At 35.4% G+C, this 21,071-nt stretch overlaps 1 protein-coding gene and 1 non-coding gene across 3 annotated transcripts in view; one reads left to right on the top strand and one right to left on the bottom strand.

Moving 5' to 3' along the window:
- Nucleotides 1-21,071, top strand: part of LAMA2 (laminin subunit alpha 2) — a 591,238-nt gene that overhangs the window by 98,561 nt on the left and 471,606 nt on the right. The gene's annotated exons all lie outside the window — the stretch shown is intronic.
- On the bottom strand, nt 2,901-3,006 carry LOC137205159 (U8 small nucleolar RNA). Its single transcript, XR_010934023.1, has one exon. It is a non-coding gene; the product is annotated as a U8 small nucleolar RNA (small nucleolar RNA).

The following is a 21,071-nucleotide window of genomic DNA, read 5'->3' as shown; positions in this document are numbered from 1 at the left end:
ATTTTTGACATGTATATAGTCAAACCTTACTCTCCTATTACTTCCCTTTTATTCATTCTATTAATTTGTGTATGAATTTAATATTTGCTAATATGTAATATAAAAGCGAAAAAACAGATAAGGGCATTTGTCCTTATGGAGCTTATAAGTCTAATGCAGGAGATAGCCAGTAAGTAATTAAACAATATAACTATATATACAGTTAGTTCTAAGAAGGAAATAAACAAGACAATGTAATAGAAAGTCATTGTGTCAAGTTATTTTAGATGAAATGGCCAGAGAAGACTGTATGTCGAGGTGACATTGCAGCTGAGAGAAGGATGAGAGAGAGGCTGGCAAGTCAAGAGTTGGGGAGATAAGCTCACAAGGCAGAATGGTGAAAAAGTGGATAGGCATAATAGTAAGAAAGGGTTTGGTGGGTTCAAGATATGGCCAGTGTGACTAGGGTAAAGTAAGGGAGTCAAGGTTGGAACTGTAGGTACAAGCTGACTATTCAAGAGTTCATACCTGTGATAAGATGTTCAAATTTTCCAGTGATTTTTAAGTAAAAGAATGAAGCAGCTTTCTTAAAAGAGAAATGGAGTTGAGGAGGTTTGTAATGCAGTGGTTTTAAGGATGGATCATGGAATCATTAAGCCTGGGAGGAGGGAATGATGGCAGGAAAGAGAGGATGGGTAAGAGAAAGGACCATGACTTGTTGTAATGGGGTACAAGAGTAAGTGAGCTGAAAGGATGAGGTGGTGTGGTGAATTCCAGGTCTAGGGAGGAGCCCTGAGGGTGGGTACTGGAGATGGAGAGGCATAAAAGAGGTTGATGAGGAAGTCAAGGACCTGAACACTGGGTGAGTCACATGTGTAGATTTTGCTGTTACACAAGGAGAGGTGGGAAGGAAGATGAATCAGAAACCATGTCTTTAAAATGCCTGGAAGGTGGTTTTATGAAAGCAGTGGGGGATGTAGTAGGTGGTATAGCTTGATGATAGAAGCTTCAAATAAGCTGAGATTTCTGGAGGGAAAGAGAAAATTGATTTGGTAGTAGCAGCAAAGAGGAGCAAGGTGGACATGTAAACTACTGCTACGTCTTGAAACATTTTAGAAAAATAGGTCTCCAAATCAGAGGTAGGATGATGGTGGTTATTTTCAGTCAAATACAGTCATGTCTCAATACTCATTGCTTTACACCCATATGTATTTCTGAACAATTTAGCAAGGATGTATTTCTGTGAGAGCAGGGATCATGTTTGTTTTGTGGACTGTTGAATCATCGGAGCCTAACATATTGTCCTCTTAGTAAATACAGTTTGACTGAAATTAATTGACTAAATTGTAAACTGAGTTTCTTGTTTTTCTTACTTTGATTTTAATTTGCAAACTAAGAACAATGTACTTTTCTTATTTTCTGACTTTATTTCTAATTCTTTTTCTTATATTCTATTACAGTATATGCTCATATTTTGACACGTTCTAATTATTGTCAAATTATAAACACAATATCTTTTTGACGCTTCATAATCTGTTATATGGAATTTAACACATTTCCCACTAAACTCATTTCAGGACATATTTATAGTTAGTGCTTGTTGACACAGTTTCACCCTGGTTTCAATTTATGTGATCCAGATTTTCAAGTGAAATCTTAAGGAATTATCAGATTCCTCAGTAACATTCAAAACTTCTATAAAATATCTGCTGAGTTGTCAGAAATTTATTTTGGAAAGAAAAAATATACTGGAAAGAAAATTCTACTTTAATGTGTGTTATTTTGGATAAAAACTTCTATAAGTTATGATTTACTGTCCTTTTTGTGTAAAAATGCAAAGGTTTCTTTCCCAGAGTTTATTCTCAGTGTTTATGTTAGCTGCTGAGGTTAGGTTTGTGTAAGGCAGTGAGTTTAAGTTCTCCCTCATTTTTCTCTCCATCCCCCCTTCCTTCTTTCTTTGTTTTCTTCCTTCTTCATTAATTTTTATAGATAACACACCTCACATTTTTCTTCTAGGAGGAGGGGATAATGATTGCTCCATTCTTAGCCCACTCAAATATCTCGGCCTTGAAATAAAAAAAAAAAAATGATTTACTAACGTTATCTATTGTCGTTTTTTTTTTTTTTTTTTTTTTTAAATGGCCATAACAGCAGCATTTTCCTGTCAGGCCTGATTTTTTTTTTTAATTAATTAATTTATTTTTGGCTGTGTTGGGTCTTTGTTGCCGCGCCAGGGTTTCTCTAGTTGTGGCGAGCAGGGGCCATTCTTTCGTTGCGGTGCTCGGGCTTCTCATTGCAGTGGCTTTTCTTGTTGCAGAGCATGGGCTCTAGATGCGCAGGTTTCAGTCGTTGCAGCCCATGGGCTAAGTAGTTGCGGCTCACAGGCTCTAGAGTGCAAGCTCAGTAGTTGTGGTGCGTGGGCTTAGTTGCTCCATGGCATGTGGGATCTTCCCAGACCAGGGTTTGAACCCGTGTCCCCTGCATTGGCAAGCGGATTCTTAACCACTGTACCACCAGGGAAGCCCTATTGTGCTTTATATAATAAGATAATATAAGGAAAACCTGCTTTTTTAGCATTTTACTTTTAATTTTTTTTAATTAATTTTTATTGCCTTTACAATGTTGTGTTAGTTTCTTGCTGTACAGCAAAGTGAATCAGTCATAAGTATACATATATCCACTATTTTTTAGATTTCCTTTCCATTTAGGTCACTACAGAGCATTGAGTAGAGTTCCCTGTGCTATACAGTAGGTTCTCATTAGTTATCTATTTTATACATAGTAGTGTATGTATGTCAGTCTCAATCTCCCAATTCATCCCATCGCCCCCTTCCCCGCCTTGGTAACCGTAAGTTTGTTCTCTACATCTGTGACTCTGTTTCTGCTTCGCAAATAAGTTTATCTGTACCATTATTCTAGATTTCACATATAAGCGATATTGTACATTTGTTCTTCTCTTTCTGACTTATTTCACTCTGTACCTGCCCTCCAAAAGGAGGAACAGGTGAGGATTATCCTACCTGATGATTTTTTTTAGCACTTTATTTAATTAATTAATTAATTTATTTATTTTTAATATTTATTTATTTGGCTGCACCAAGTCTTTTTTTTAACATCTTTATTGGAGTATAATTGCTTTACAATGGTGTGTTAGTTTCTGCTTTATAACAAAGTGAATCAGTTATACATATACATATGTTCCCATATCTCTTCCCTCTTGCGTCTCCCTCCCTGCCACCCTCCCTATCTCACGCCTCTAGGTGGTCACAAACCACCGAGCTGATCTCCCTGTGCTATGCGACTGCTTCCCACTAGCTATCTATTTTACGTTTGGTAGTGTATATATGTCCATGCCACTCTCTCACTTTGTCCCATCTTACCCTTCCCCCTCCCCATATCCTCAAGTCCATTATCTAGTAGGTCTGTGTCTTTATTCCCATCTTGCCCCTAGGTTCTTCATAACTTTTTTTTTTTTTCTCCTTAGGTTCCATATATATGTGTTAGCATATGGTATTTGTTTTTCTCTTTCTGACTTACTTCACTCTGTATGACAGACTCTAGGTCCATCTCCCTCACTACAAATAACTCAATTTCGTTTCTTTTTATGGCTGAGTAATATTCCATTGTATATATGTGCCACATCTTCTTTATCCATTCATCTGTTGATGGACACTTAGATTGCTTCCATGTCCTGGCTATTTAGCATTTTAATACTGGTATTTTACTAAATTTTTGAGTAATTGATAACTTGTTGACTTCTCATTACTTTAAAATATTTCCAATAATTTAATAGTAATTGTACAATTTAAATTAATTCCAGTTCCTATGCTAAATACACAGAGACTAATAAATTGTTGTTGAAGGAATAATTACAATAGTTTCATTCTAGAAAAGTTTTCCAGTTATTCTGTAGCTCTGTAGATTGATCCAAAGATGCCTCAACTCAAGGGAAAGACTATATCTATATTATATATAATTGTATATGTATGTATAATTTTTGTGTTTCTGTCCCTTTTTATATTTATTTATCTACGTATTAGCTCCATATTTCTAGTTTTTGTTAGGGGAGATCCTGTTTTCAAGTGTTTCCTATTCTTATGCTTTTTCTTCAGAACTATCTGTTTTAGATTTATTGTATTTTTAAAGAAAAGATATGTAAGTGTGATATAATTATTCTTATGTTTTGGTAAAAAAAAAAGAACCTAAGATTGAAAAGTGCCCATCAGTGTCTCGGATGGCAAAGCCTAATGTTAGGTATTTATCATAAATGCCTAACGATCAGTATTTAATCAGTCTATAATTAAATATATAATATTGGCAGCAGATAACACAGGCTAGGTAAGAACCAACTTGTAAAGTGTTTAAAATGTGATCTTCGATTATTGAAACCCAGAGACATGTCATTTGTGGTTGTGATCATATATAGGAAATTGTATTGTTCTCTGCATAACACTTTTGTAGAATTTTAATGTGAAATTTTAAAGTGCTTTTTGCTAAGAGTTTAGTGTCTTTTTACTACTTGTGTTAACAGATTTCTTTTAGGAAGAAATGGGTGATAATCTTACTTTGTTTTAGGCTGCCTTAAACATACTTGTTTCGATCATAGAGGCTGCACTAGTCATTGTGACCTCTCATTTCTTCCTCTATATTCCTGATCTTGATGAAGAGCCCCATTCACCCATTATCCACATCACAAGCCATACCATGGAGCCCGCTTTTACAGTTGCCATCCACTCAGCCACCAAGTGCTGTGGGTATTGCCTCTGACATCTTTCTAAAAGCCTTCTGCTTCTTTCCAGTCCTACAGCCATTACCTTCATTCAAAATCTAAATATTTCTTCCTTTGATTTCTGAACAGCTTCTTAAGTTAGTCAGCCATCTGCCACCCTTTCTTCCTTCTCCCATTCTCACATTTCTGTTGCTTAATATTCTCCTAAGGATGCCATGGTCTCCAATTTAAAGTTTATATGGGAACTTTTAGTAAGGCAGGCATCTCCTTTATAATCTGGTCCCTGTTCATCAGCCCAACTTAATCTTTGACACGCCTTGCATTGACACGCTGCGCTCTTGCCATGCTGAGTGCTTTGTGGTTATTGCACAGTGAACTTGCATACACTTTCTCAAAGGTTGCCCCTTCTGCCTCCCTTCTCCTAAACTTCCTATTATTTGCATGGGCAACATGTCCTCACCTTTTAAGAATTTCCTGAAATTATCCCCTGATGTCCTAATCTTTTAACAGTCACCATTCTGGACTACAGAGGTCTTTGTATTTATGTTATTTATCACATGATATTGCCACTGAAGGTTTGTGGCTGTTTCCCATCATGGGCTTAGGTAGCTCTGTGGAGAGCTCAGGGGAAGCAATCTTGGAAGGGGGCCAAGGAGACTTGTCTCTAAGATGCAGTGGCAGCACAGTGTTTTACTTAGATTGTACTGATTCGAGATGGTTTTAGGGAAGCTCAGAGATATTACCAAGGAAAGGCGAAGTATGAGGGATGCTAAGCAACTCCTGGCGCCACCGCTGCAGTTTCCTCCACAATGGAGTGAACTCCTGGAAAACAGGGGCTATGTCTGTGATCTGTGTGTCCCCTGAGCACCACATGGTGTTTGGCAAACAGATTGTCTGCTGGTACATAGTAGGTTCTTAAATGTTAAGTGAATTGGGGATCCTAGATGCTATTCATGGGACCGTATTAAATTGCTTTCAAAAAATAATTTCTCTGTAGCATTGGAATCTATTTAAAATACATCCTTTTTTCCAAATGAAATGTCTGATCCATGCTATTTGATTAAGATATGTGGGCTCAAACAGGATTCCCAAAGTGTTGCCACGTGTATGTAAATCACACACGAATAGCTAGTCTAACATTCTATGCACTAAGGGAGATTTAGTGAACGGAATCGCTTTGGCCAGTGCTTTTCTGATGGAGGAATACATCAGAAATATTAACAGCCAGCTTTCTCCATTTTAGGCTGCCATTTTTTCCTAAGAGCTGCTACACATCAAGTATACCCAAATTGCCTTTCTGAAATACGGGAACACAAGTGTACTGTCAGTGAAATGGTCTGTGTTGATTAGTTTGTCTTTGGGGTACAGTTGACTCATCAGGTGATGGAGATGCTGCTGGCATTTCACGCAACCTGCCGTGGTGTGCTGGCTTTATTGGCTTCCTAGCAGCGACACTGACACAAATTGTCAGATTTTATGGGCAGTTTTAAACCTAATGAAATACATTCTATGAAATTTCCCTCACCATTTTAGTAGCTGTACAGGTTGAAAGAAAAGAACTAAGGTACACAACACATGATAGTTCAGGACTGAAATAATGGAAGACAGTGACAACATGCTTATTTTGTTCTTGCACATGGTGTCATTACCTGCACGATGGGATACTGATGCTGTCTCAGAGGCTGGCATTAATCTTTGTGCCAAAGCTTGCAGAAACCCTGCATGCATTCACTGATGCAAGCGTTGCTGTCCATCTTTTTGATCTTAAGATTACACCTTTGGGATATAAGGTAATATAAGGCTGCCAGACTTTAAAAAAAGAATTCAAAGTTAGTGAAGGTAAGAGATGCTCATTTTCTTCCAGTACTGAAAATTAACTACAAAGCCACATAAGAATTTACATCCATCATCCTATTTCATCATAACACTGGGAGAGTGGAAATATAGTTAGTCCTATTATACCAATGAGAACTAAAAGTTTTGCTCGTATTTGGTCCCAGGTCTACAAGAATCCAAAGATGTAGGTTTAATTAGTACTATATAGAGTCTCCTAACAAAGCAGTTGTTTTACTAAAGTCTTGCTGTTTGTTCAATCTAGATTCAAAAAAATTCTATCTCCACATGTAAAGGAATGCTGAGAAAAATATGCATTCAAAGATAGCTTATCTTTTCATTTTTTCTACCTCTTAAAGTATTCCCTAAATAGCGATAGAGTCAAGATCTGTATATTGCCAGGACCTTTGGCGGGGAAAGATGACTTTTTGGATAGAATCACTTGTAGGAATTTTCCAAATGATTCACACAGAATCAACTTAATCTTCTGGAAAACATTGTAGGGACCATAAATACATATTGTACCCAGGATGTAGAGTGCTTACTGCAGTGTGGTCTGTGATTTTTTTTTTTTTGGGGGGGTATGCCTAACCCAAAGACCTAGATAGAAATGGCTAATTGTAGCACTTCTACTATGAAACAGTTTCCTACAAGAGAATATCTTCATTCATATTAAACATACCAGTATCTTTACCAACTACAGTTAATTAAGAAAGACATGCCATTGAAATCTCACCTGGTGGTGATGAGGAAACAATCGTCTCCACTGGGTGTCTTTGGAGAGTATAGAAGTTAACTCTTTAGTAAAATAAAGACTCATTTGGTATAAAAATTGCCTATAAAATGCTTGAGCCAATGTAGAAATAAGTTAATTATCTTCCCACCCAGACCACAATCTCTCAACTATTAGGAATTCTCTCTCTTTTTGCTTCCAAAGACTTTGGAGTTATGGCTGAAATTTTTTAAAATACTAAAACTGGAATTTATTTCTCAAAATAAGGTATAAAAGGATTCTTCACTTGTCAGAAGGATTCATCTTACGGTTTCTTATTGATTTTTTTCCACGAATATATTCAGAGCTTGTAATTTTATTTTCCCAACTTCCGTTCACACAGATTTTCAAGGGTACCACAACTGCAGAAGATAAAGCATGCTGGTGTTATTTATGTGTCATAGATAGTAAAATTGAGTCACAGTGTCTTGCCAAGAATGACAAAAACTCAATACTAGAGTCAAGGTTGCGGCTCAGATTCTTTAAAAACTGTGTTGTGACTAGTTTTCCAAAAACCTCAAAATTTTGCCAAATATTCCACAACAACTTCTAATTGGGATAGTTATTTTTAAAAAAATCACAACGTGCTTAATCCAAAAATCCAGGCTGGAGACAGACATTAGAGTGAGTCTTCAGAAAAATGAAGAAATAAGTTTTTTGAAAAGCATAGAGTTATTAATTAAATATTTGACCTTTTGTGGCTTCTCAAATGTCCATTTTCAAAAAGAAGCAGTTAGAAGGAAAAGATATGAATGTAGATTCAGGGCCAGAGGACAAAAATAGTTTAAATTGCCTTGATAAATGTTCACAGATTGCAAATGAGCACTTCTTAAAATTTAAACCCTTGAATGTGATATCTCAGGCACTGAGTTTTTTATGTATACAATGTGATTCTTACCGCCTTCCAGCTGTGTTCTGATTTCAGAAGATGACCTTCCCTATAAGTTTTATATGTAACTCATAAAATGCATGACTCTGGAGAACAATTATCATGACAGGGAGTGTGCTTTCTTGATTATGCGGTGGGGTCCTGTTTCCCACCTCTGTTTTTGAAGGATATTAAAGGTAAGATTAAAAATGCTCCAGTCGTTCTGCTTGCTTGATTGTAACAGTGAAGGAGACAAAATTGATTCTAGCTTATGGCTCAGTGTTTCAGTGTTATTCGGCAGCACCTGTTGGCCGGCAGCTGTTGGGGATTATTGCAGGTTTCTTTGTCAGGAACAATGTGGCAACAGTAATAAATCAGATTTAAACTGGTTACTGAATTGGTTTAAAGGGTTTAAAAGTCTTTTTATAATCAAAGATGTTAATTCTAAGTGGTGAACCCAAATGAACCTGTATATATCTTGGGACCAAGTTATACTTTCTAAATCTGGCTACTGACCATACACATACTGAAGCCAGGACAATTTTCTCCCAGAAATACAGCAACATTGAAGGTATCCCTACCAAACATGCCTGAAAAGATGGGAAAGCTACAATATTCCTTTAATTTTTTTCCCTTTGGTTCAGGTGAAATGGAGGATACAGCTCTGATAATTAGAATTTCATATGGCAGGTGCTCACAGACATAGTGGATTTGAGGAAATCAGTTTTCACTAATCTAGAAAATTCTCTCCTCAAGAGAGAAGGGATTTAAAAACTTTCATGATCTATTTAAATTCAACATATCTTTCTCCTATTCTGAATAAGGAAAAGTGACTCTAAGGTCATAATGTGGAATTGACTTCTCCCTTCCTAGTATATTATGACATTTCACATTAAGGCAAAATAGAGAGAAACATTCACGGGTGAAGAGGAAGGAGAGAAATGTAGTTGTTTACTTTATTAGTTTTCATGACAATGCATACTTTATGCAGTCCATCATTCCTGATTGTCTAAATATGTGTTTTCCCTAAGGTAAAGTCTCAAAAATTTCAGAAGATGTTTTAGGAGTTCTGTCAGAGAGGTGAATGGTCTACAGCTAAAGCAAATGTAATATGACTTTTTATTTTATATATTTGTTTCCTATATCTATGCCTTTATCTGTGCATACGTGTACATCCATATACCAAAAATTCAAGTGTTCGTTTTTTCATATTCAAATTTTATTAGTGAGAAAAGCAGACTTATACGTAATCTCATTTATTTATGTGGAGACTAGCCCACCTTGCTCATTTTACTTTGTAAACCCACTCACTATTCTTCTTACCCCTTCTCTTTCTTTTCATCCTTCACTAATAGAGCCTTCAGCTACTAAGGCAAGACATGCAGACCACTTTCTGAGAAGTAACTTAAACACATACATCATTTTGGTGGCAAACCTGACAGTCACAGTCTTTTATAAAATCAGGTCCCTGCTCTTTCGGTAACAGGGTTAAGAAATGCTACACCAGCTCCTTGTGTGGAGAAAAGAGATCTGCTGATTATTCTATTTGGAAGCCTTGAACCCACCTCCATGTCTTTGCACATTTATGAAATTACTGTGACTTGTCTTTTATATCTTTTTGAGCATTTATGTAATTAGGTCAGGCTCTACCTAATGGAGAGGAGTTGCTCTTATTCTGTGCCTGGTGGTTCATCTATCTCTGAGTGTTTCCGAGCATGAAAGGTGGCAGTAGTGTGCCCGGCATCAAGACTGAGCAAAGAAAAGATCTTCAGAGATTTCTCTTGAAATCTGTTCTGAGAACACACGGTTTTCCTAGCGCTGTTTACTTCAGGACTTTCAGGGTCAGGAGGAAAGTTTTTCAGCAAATCTGGTTCCTTTTCAAAACTATTTTTGGTACTTTTTTTTACCTGTGCCTGGTAATTCATTTTAAGTGGTAAAGGGAGGGAGATAATGAGTAGATAGAATTCTAAATGCACTAAGGCTCTTTTATGATCCTATTTTTTTCATAAATTTTATCTGGTAGCATACAAAAATTGTAAAAATGAGTAGGTTTAATGTTGTTGAATACAGAAAATTTATTGAAAGAGGGCAAATGCAGCGCTAGGTTCCTGGACCATGGCTTATATTCTCCCTTTGCTTCCTCCAACCCAGGGCCCAACTGTAGACTTTCAGGATTAATTTTGGTCATTTCACACAGTTCCATACTGTACCTTGTCTTTCTGCAAAGCAAAGGTAATGTTGTAGTTCAAAACGCAGCCATCCACGACCCTTAGGATATATGTTTTTATTATTTCTGGCAGGGACATTTAAAATTTCTTTACCTACATTTTGCACTTGTTTGCATTCTTAAACACAGAATGTAGATGATAAATTTACTGATTTTTGTAACTCATTCACTATTACTATAATTATAGTTCTGATTTAAATACAGTGATAACATTATACACTGTAAATTTATTTAGAACTGTTTATCTCTATCTGCAAATAACCCCAGATTCCAGTACTGTTACCACCCTTAATTTGTTTCCTTAAAACGGCTGTAATTTGGAATTAAAATTATTAAAGTTGTTATAATTATTTATGAAAAAAGGATTTATCCATTCTCCTATGGATAAAATATACACTTATTTTGGATATTAAGAAGACTTTGTTCACTTTTGGAATACTTCCTTCTTCTTGGCTATTCACTGGAAATAGCCAGTTATCATTTTTACATGTCTCTCAAAATTATTGCAGTTTCATTAAAGATAATGGGGTTTTGTCCTAGTGGAAAGGTACTATGAAAATAATGCTCACTGAAGGGCAAGAATAATACTGTACTGTTTTTCTGGTTCATCAAGGTGATGGTTCATAAAGAATAAATAAATGTTCCATTGACAATGTTAGTTATGTATTTTAGTTTATTAAATGAATTAAAGCACAATGAAAAGAAAATCATTTTCAAACCTGCTGCGCTTGGCCCAAAAACTGATTATGTTTTTGTCTATGGTATATACATCTTAAAGGCTTTATTTAGAGTCAGTGACAGATGTGCCATCTATATGTGATAAGATATAAAATGTTGACCTTAAATAGGAAGGTGCTATAATGTCCCCTTCTCATTCAACATAATCATATTACAAATTCCCATCTCTTCTTGAAGTCTTATCTATGGCTATCAGACTATGATATGAAACTCACTTTTAAAAATAAAACAAGTATAGCCAGATATCATTAGTCTTTCAACTTTTTTGTATATTGATATTTATTAATTTTTTTTGAATAAATAGGCTAATATGATAACAAATAACCAAATAGTTATTAAGGTGCTCAGGGAAGACCTAGTAAAATAATCCAGAGTTGCACATTATAGGAACCAAAAGAATGCTGGTGTGACTGGAGCATAGAAGGTATGGGTCAGAGAAATAGAATGTTCCTATTCTAGAAAGGAATGTCAGAGAGGTAGACAGGGCCAGAACATGTAGGGCTTTGTAAGCCAGGAGAAGCATTTGCATTTTACTCTAAATAGATTGTAAGTAGAGATGTGTATTACTTCTGACATATTTTAGAAAGATTTATGTGGCTACCATATGGAGAATTTATTATTGGGATGCAAGAGCTGAACTAGGGAGATGAACTAAGAGGCTGTAGGAAACCAGGTGTGAGGGCAGCTTGTATAGGGTGGATTTCATGGAAATGAGAAAAAAGAAGATGTGTATGGGATTTTTTGGCAGGCGGAATAAATGCTACTTTCTGCTGAATTGGATGTAGGTGATATGGGAAAAAGGAGAAAGTTTAATTAAGGTAGTTAGGAAAGGAAAATCAAGGATAGATCCTAGATTTTGGTCTTGAGCAATTACGTGGATGATGAAGTCATTGAAAGTGCTGGAATAGATTAGGAGGAGAGCAAGATTTTTAGGGAGGAAAGGCTGGGGAATAAAGAGTTTAATTTGAGACATCTTTTAGACATCAAAATAGAGCAAGGTCCTTGAGAAAGTGGGAGAGGTTGTAATACAGACTTTATAGACCACATGTGGAGAGCTTGGTCTTTGATAAGAGTGTCGTTTCCTCTATAGCAACAGTGATGTGAACATGAGAAGGTTTCTGTGTCATTGCTTCTAATTTCTTGAAGGGGTATGAGACAAGACCAACATTGGAAAATAAGGCAGAGGAGGATGGAGTCTAGTACGCTTGAAGAGCAAGAAGATATGGGTACCTCAGCTATGCCTTTTCTGATCATCTTACATTTGGATCCTGTGTACTTTTTAACATTGGTCTGGGCTACCTAGCAAAACCTGGAGCTGGGTGTGTCCCCTCTGCACTTTTACCACTTCAGTGGGCAGGTCTGGTTTTAGGTACTACATCTTACAGTCAACATTCATGAACAAGTATTTATTGAGTTTCAGCTTCTCGAGTACAAGATACTGCATTTAGTCATTCCAACTTTAAGTTTTTCATCATTCCATCATCTGGATTTAAGCTGCATCAGAAGAATCCATATAAAACCTGCCTTCAGATGGCTCATTAGTTTTATAAAGATTCTCTAAAGTTGTGTTTTCTGAGTACAAAACAGAAGAAAAATACCATTCATCCTGTGCACACTTTCTAGATGTTTGACTACGGTGGAATTATTTAACCTACCATCTTTAAAATAAGGAATATAAAATCCAGCTAGCAGAGCAGAACATAAATATGAACAAGTAAGGATATTAGGATTGTGAACTAATAAGTATTCAATATTGTCATTAGACTCTAACCAAGCATGAATATATCAGGTATTATATTCTGTCAGGGAGAATTATCAAGCCTTAATGCTTTGAAATAGAACTAAGGAATCTCTTCAAATAAGAAATTAAATAAAATTTACTCCAAGGTAACTAATTAACACTTTTCAAAATAGCTGAGAACACTCTTGTCTGAAATTGAACTCAATATAGATCATTTATCATTAAAAATGTAAACAGGGCTTCCCTGGTGGCGCAGTGGTTGAGAGTCCGCCTGCCGATGCAGGGGACACGGGTTCGTGTCCCGGTCCGGGAAGATCCCACATGCCGCGGAGCGGCTGGGCCCGTGAGCCATGGCTGCTGAGCCTGTGCGTCCGGAGTCTGTGCTCCGCAACGGGAGAGGCCACAATAGTGAGAGGCCCGCGTATCGCAAAAAAAAAAAAAAAAAAAATGTAAACATACTAACTAAACGATACCAATTTAGAGTTTAAAAACTGCTGTAATCTTATTTGGAGATACAAATCAAGAACGGATATTAAGGAGAAGTTATCTTAATTAATCATATCAAATCTCCAGGGTTTCCCCACTTCCCTTAAAAACACATGTATAAATTTAGGCTGATTGTCTTTGCTGTGAGATCATCAAAGTCATGTGTTTAATTTAAGAAGCACTGGTGACAAATGAGAGCCAGAAAAGGGGGCCTCACTTGTGAACCCCTTAGGAAAAGGACATATGCAGCATCTCAACCACTTTTGCTTCTCCCTACAGTTTATCTGTATTATGGATTATAGAGGTATTTTTTAAAAATATTTTTCTTAGTGTAATAATATTCACAAATATTTCACCGTAAAAAGCAGTAAACATTTTAAGTATATAATATTAAATGCACCATCTTTGCTAATTATTTTTATTGACCTTATTCTTGTCAATTCTAACTTTATTAAGAAATTTAATGCCCTAACACTCCAGAATTTTATACTTGTTCAAGTCTTTAAAGTTTTCTTATGACTGTCAAAGGAAGGTATTTCTTTAAATAAATATAGTATTCCTCATTGTTCCTAATCAAAAGATCTCTTTTATGTAGTCTGCACAAGAAAATGGAAATGATGCACAAAAATACAGCTTTTTATCTTGCAAGTTGTTTATGCATCTTGGGTTTGCTTATTTTTGCAATCGTGTGCATTTTAAAATTGCCATTTGTATTTTGTATTCTAGCTTTTGACTGTAGTGGAAATTTGGATTGAAGACAATAAGAACTGTGAGGTACAATATATAAGCTTGCATCCAACTGAGAAAAACCACCACTCTTGTCTGTGCTTCAATCAGCAGGAGATTTTCTTTCAGTTTGTTTAGAAGAACCAGGTCCTGTCATCTGCATAGAATACAGTATTTGACAGAAAGATTTTTCTTTTGCCCCTTGTGGCTTAAATGCTGAATGCCACAAAAACTTCTGTCTAGCTGAAGAACAGTTTAAGGTATCCTCTGTGATGATGGGTAACAATAAAACCAAATAAAATTTTAAATTACTATGCATAGTAGACCAAGAACCATTATCTGAATACCAAACAGAGCCAAAAAATTCTCTAAGATCCAGATTAGACATAAAAACAGGTATGCAGGTATGTCGTATAAACCATTTTGGAAAACTCCTTGGCATTATTTACTGAAGTTAATAAATGCATACTCTGTGAAGCTGCAGTTCAATTAGTAGGCATGTATTCATGAGAAATGTGTGCACCAAACACACATCCAAAAATGCTTGTAACAGCACTATTAATAATATCCTAAAGCTGGAACTAACCTATGACATAAATATAAGCATGGATAAATATTTTTTGGCATAGTCATGTAAGAGATACTATAAAGCAGTAAAAATGAACCTATACCTGACAGCATGGGTAAATCCTCAAACATAATGTTGAGCAAAAGAAATTAGACATAAAAGGCTATCTACTGCATGACTGTATTTATACAACATTCAAGAATAGATACAACTGAACTATCGTGTTAGAACTTAGGAGAGTAGTTATTTTTAAGGAGGGTGGATACAGGGATTGAGAGGGTAGATTCATGGGAAATACTGTCTTGACTTGGATAATTGTTATATAGGTTTTTACTTATGATAGTACATTGATAATATTAGTATAGGACACAAAGATTTTACATTTAAATTATGAAAAGATAATACATGTGTACATTTTTATATTGGTACATTTTTATATTGATACATGTATATATATAATACATGGCATTTATAATATATAATATGTTGGTATGTAGCATGTACCAATTTTAAAAATGCTTTAAAAAAGAAAAAAATTTCAGGATATAAAAAATACTTCATTTCCTTTTCGCTAGAGATAATTCAATTATGTACAAGTCGTATGCATATATATGTTAAAATATGCTAAATAAGCAATTCAGCAACTCCATTTAGGCCCCTAATGGGTCACAAAACAGAACTAAGTTTAGTTACATTTCATTTAGCCACTTAAAAAATTAAAGTGAAAACTGTTTTTCTTTCTTAACAGTATTCAAGTATTTTAACTCTGAGCAAACTTAACATGATTTAATGTTAAAGTTTTTGTAACTCAGAGTCTGTTGAATTCATCTTGATTTTCATCAAGTTCAATAATTCACTTCAATTTTAAGTTGAAACATTTTATTTTGCTCCTACTCTATGGGAGGCACTATGGTTTTTATATAATAAATGTTCCTATCGTGGCATCCCAGTTAGAAAATTTTGTACATAAGAGTACTCTTGATTTCAGCAAGTGAGTACATATGCGAATCTCTGGATTAGTTATCGACTACTCAAAAAGTGCACTATGAAAGGTAGAAGATCTGTGTAAACATGCCTGGCATCTGGCAGCTGAACTTGGTAATATAAAGTCTAGCAAAACTTCATTATTCAGATATATAATGTATTACTTAAAAAAACTACTTTTCATAATCTCTTGGGATGCATTATCTAAGAGGATGATAAAAGTGATACTAAGCTGCTGTTTCCCAGGCATATGTCATGTGCTGGGCACTTACTTCTATGGCCGATAATACATATGATACCTATATTTCCAGAGAGAGTTAATTTAAACAAGCAATTTTTTTCTGCCTTAAAATTGGTGAAGTGATTTTCCTAAAATCATTATTTCACTTATACTATTGAAGAGAAAATTGACCATTTTTAAAGAAGAATGCCATCATTTGATGGCTATCATCCAGTATACTTAAAGATTCTTTAAAGAAGTTAGCACCAAGGGAGGATAAAACTAAATGCAGTTATCCTACCTTAGATCTTGTAGATCTAAATATATGCACAGAAATACCAATATCCTGAAACCAGCAGTTCTGTTACTGATGACATCTTTTTCCATTACATGATCTGAAAAATTTAAAGGGATTTTCCAGTCTACTTTGCATGGAAAAAAATAGAATGAGAATATTTCTTTTTCAAATCTAGTTGCCTTGGAACAAGAGTGAATGACTGTGTTGGATGTTGTAAAGTGTTTTTGCTATTTCAAGTTAGAATTGGTAGTGAAATAATAGCGTCACGCTGAATAAAAGATTTTCTTTTAAGAAACAAAAATTAAGTATTTTAGAAAAGGATCTATGAAAAGAAAGGACATGATGATCTTTTATGTTGCTTTAAGAGGCATATGCAGTAACTCTAAGAGGGTTGAACATGTCAGGAAATTAATCTGAAGGCAAACTTGCATACATGAGAAAAATCAGAAACGATGACTAGGGTCTTAAAAGGAAGAATTGATGGGATATGTTAAAAATGATATACAATTCAAAAGAAAAGATTGATGAGATTTATTATTATAAAATTTTGAGTTTTTTAAAATAAAAAATATAAGTACAGGGCTTCCCTGATGGCGCAGTGGTTGAGAGTCCGCCTGCCGATGCAGGGGACACGGGTTCGTGCCCCAGTCTGGGAAGATCCCACATGCTGCGGAGCGGCTGGGCCCGTGAGCCATGGCCGCTGAGCCTGTGCGTCCGGAGCCTGTGCTCTGCAACGGGAGAGGCCACAACAGTGAGAGGCCCGCAAAAAAAAAAAAAAAAAAAAAAAAAAAAAAAATATATATATATATATATATATATACACAAAAAAAAGTTAAGTAATATTAACAAGCTTGAGAGAAAACAAAACACATTTATCCATCCCTCTCCAGTTATTTTACTCTTAGGTGTCTAAAGTTAACAACTTCTGGCAATTTCATCTCATATTTTTTGATAGACTTCTATTCATATTTCTCAATTTGTCAATTTTATATACTATCAATTGACATTTTGTTTTTATAAATCACAACTTAGCTTTCTTGCACACCATCTTCCTTGCCTGTCTTGAGAGTTATTTTTTATTTGTTTATGTTTCCTGGATTTCTAATTCTTCTTGTACTTCTTATACTATTTGCTATTATATCGTTTCCCCTCTCAAAAATGTTTCAGTACATTAGTTTTTTCTAACAGTCCCACTTTTCTTTAGATCTCTTTGCCCAAAGTCCTCTGTGTTTTGCCTGAACTTGGATTCATTGTTCCCTAGGTTTACTGTAACGTTTCCCTACATTGAATCCACCTTGTCTAGGAATTCACACCTTCCTGTTTTTTGGTTTACTTTCTCATTTTACTGGAGTACATCCTCAAATAGTTTCTTAAGAAATGTTGCATGGACACTAAACTTTTTGAGTCCTTTTAATAAAATTTAAGTCATTGTATTATATAAAATTTTTTTCAAGTTTGGGGAATTTCTCTTTTTTTTAGTAGAAATTCTTCTATCTAGTTTCTCTATTTTATTTTTTGAAGCTCCTTTTCTTCGAATTTGGCCTTTTTCATCTTTCCTCTCCTATTTTTAATGTTTTCCTTTTGTTTCTCTTTTATAGTCAGTGTCTTTAACTCTATCTCCAAAAGTTGTACTGAAACTTTATTATAGATAAATAATTGTAATATTACTTTTTCATGTTACTGTATTCTTTTTCTCTTCTCATATCTCTCCAGGAATATTAATTAGAAATTTCTTTCTTTCAAAAATGGTATTATCAGTCCTTTGTATAATCTTCTGTCTTCCAGTTTTTTTTTTTACTGTTTAATCTTGGTTCTTCTTTTCTATGAGGTACTCTTTACTAAAAAAACTGCCTGTCTTTATTCCCTGTTAATATTGTGCTGTGAGGTCTTAAGATGATCTGCTTGAGGAGCTGATTGAGAGGACTGAGGGCCCAGGGTGTGATTAGGCAGGGAGCTAGCTCTTCCGCGGAGGCAGCATCAAATGCAAGAATATGTTGTTTTTCCTCTGGGATCATATTTCTCTAGAGAGGTAACCTTCATTCTTTTTCCTGGGGGAGAAGTACCTACGAGTATTTGGGGCCACAGCTGTTCTTGGCCACAAGTAGAAGTGTTCACCTATAGAGAAAAGTTTCCATTACTTTTGTCAAATTATACCTCTTATGAGAATCACATCTTATGAATAACTTCCCCGCCCACCCTGGGTAATTAACTCTTCAGTAGGCAGGTTAGTTCCCCAGTAAGATTTTTTTTTTTACCATCTTTATTGGAGTATAATTGCTTTACAATGGTGTGTTAGTTTCTACTTTATAACCAAGTGATTCAGCTATACATATACATATATCCCCGTATGTCCTCCATCTTGCGTCTCCCTCCCACTCTCCCTATCCCACCCCTCTAGGTGGTCACAAAGCACCGAGCTGATCTATCTGTGCTATGCGGCTGCTTCCCACTAGCTATCTGTTTTACATTTGGTAGTATATACAAGTCCATGCCACTCTCTCACTTCATCCCAGCTTACCTTTCCCTCTCCCCATGTCCTCAAGTCCATTCTCTTCGTCTGTGTCTTTATTCCTGTCCTGCCCCTAGGTTCTTCAGAACGATTTTTTTTTTAGATTCTATGTATATGTGTTAGCATATGGTATTTGTTTTTCTGACTTACTTCACTCTGTATGACAGACTCTAGGTCCATCCACCTCACTACAAGTAACTCAGTTTCGTTTCTTTTTATGGCTGAGTAATATTCCATCGTATATATGTGCCACATCTTCTTTATCCATTCATCTGTTGATGGACACTTGCTTCCATGTCCTGGCTATTGTAAATAGAGCTGCAATGAACACTGTGGTACCTTATGAATAACTTTTATTTCACATAACTGATTCGTTGAAGAAAACTTCGTAACTTTAATTCCCCAGTAACTGTTTGAAGTTTTTCCTTTTTGGATTCACATTTCAATGTATAGTAGGCTGAAATCTTAGTGTTTGAGAAAATCCCAGCTTTTGAATTATAGTCCACTTAATTATGTGGAGCCCTGGTTGCTAAATTATAGTATCTCATGCATCGAGCGAAATATTGAGTTGTTTAGCACATTGTATCACTTATTTATTCCAAAATATTTCATCTGTGAATTGACGGCTCTTTTATGTTGGCTTTTCTTTATATAAAAGTTAAAATAATGTTAGAAAGGCAAATTATTCAGATGCTGAAATTACGTTTTCCTCGATTTCAAATAACTTATAAACTGGGAGAATTAGTATATGTTCTGTGTAACACAGCTTATTTCTTAAAATTATACAGAAAATGCACATAATTCTGGAAATAAAAATGTTCAGCTGCTAAATAACTCTCCCTGTTACTTCGCTGTTTTTCTTCCATTTGCTACACACACACATACACAGACTCACACATGTATATAGTGTATTTAGTTCTGTAGCCACAAGAATTAGCAGCAGTTTTGGAGAGAAAAGGTAGGAGAAAGAATGCCCTGAGCATCCCTTTGAATAGCTCAGGAAAGAACAGGTGTTATTATCCCAGGAGGAAACTGTAGGTGACTTTTTTGTAATTGGAAGTGTGTCCTGCCCTGATAAGAACTTGTGGATAAGGAAACAAGAGACTCATAAATAGCCAAAGGGAAGAAAGCCAGAAAAGCTTGCTGTGCTCCTCCACTTAAATATACGTCATTTCTTTAGGGACTACAGGTTTTACAGAAAGATGAGGACTAATTTGGGATGCTACTTACCTTTGTTTCCAAAAGAAAAAGACTCCTCTAGAATGTGATTTTAAGTAGGCCATGGACCAAAAATAGGCCATAAGGCCTGCCAGGCAGCTTTATGAACTTCAAGGTTCTAGGATACTTCATCCATTGGAGAGTTCCCCAGTGCTTTAAACAGTATTAGAAAGAAAACAGCAGCAAAAAATCAACCATGCTAGTAAAAATCTCTCCTGCAAGAAATGACTGGGTGGTAGAACCTAAGTAGTTTTGTTGCTGCTTTGTTGTTGTTTTGTTGACTGGATGGTTTGTTCTGGATATTTGCTTCTTGGCTTGTTGATTTTCAGTATATAAATATAACTTTGCAATGACAAGAAAAGAAAAGAAAAAAGAAATCTTTCAGGAGTCTTTAAGATAATATCATACATTTTTGAGGTTTTTAAGACTGAGATTCAGTTTTGCTTTACCTAAATGGAATGTTATAATGCTGCACATTTTTGCTTATTCTACATTTTTGCTTATTCTTGAAACTCAGAAGAAATTCTGCCCATTGACAAGCTCTCATTGTGTATTAATCACAACATGAAACCCTCACTTACTCTCAAATTAAGTGTTCAGTGCTATGCATGTTATAAATGCATTCTCAGTGGCAAAATTTTCTTGGGGCTTAAGAAATTGTACTTTAATCGCTTTTAGCCAAAACAATTAGCAAAAATAGTACTTTGACATATAATGTCAGCATGTTCTTAGATTTTGATAAACGTAGACAAAATCAATAGATAGATACATGAGGAGTGCCCACATGAAATCATCATACTTCAAAAGCTTTTCCTAGGGTAACTCACAACTGTAGACTTTTCCTTTCAGTAATAAGAAGCAACAGTGTTGATAACTAGAAAGCATCTAGCCAGCTTTCTATTCAAAGAGGACTTTTTTGAAATAATAATAATAATTCAACAAAACAAACAGAATCACTAACTTCAAAATACTATCATACTTAAAAGTAATGTGAGTTTTAAAATTGTTTAGTGCTTCCAGTTTAGATATTTGGGAACTCTGTTTGCATCTACATGCCAACATTGATCGACTCCTTGAATTTGAATATTCCCCATAATCAGATCCCACTACATCCATTTTTTCTTCACTCTCAGTTATACTTTTAATATACCACCCTATTATTTCTTTCCCTTCAG

This window comes from Pseudorca crassidens, chromosome 13 (assembly GCF_039906515.1).
Source record: "Pseudorca crassidens isolate mPseCra1 chromosome 13, mPseCra1.hap1, whole genome shotgun sequence".
NCBI lineage: Eukaryota > Metazoa > Chordata > Mammalia > Artiodactyla > Delphinidae > Pseudorca > Pseudorca crassidens.
The sequence above is the reverse complement of the archived record's forward strand: the minus strand, read 5'-3'. Positions and strand labels throughout refer to the sequence as shown.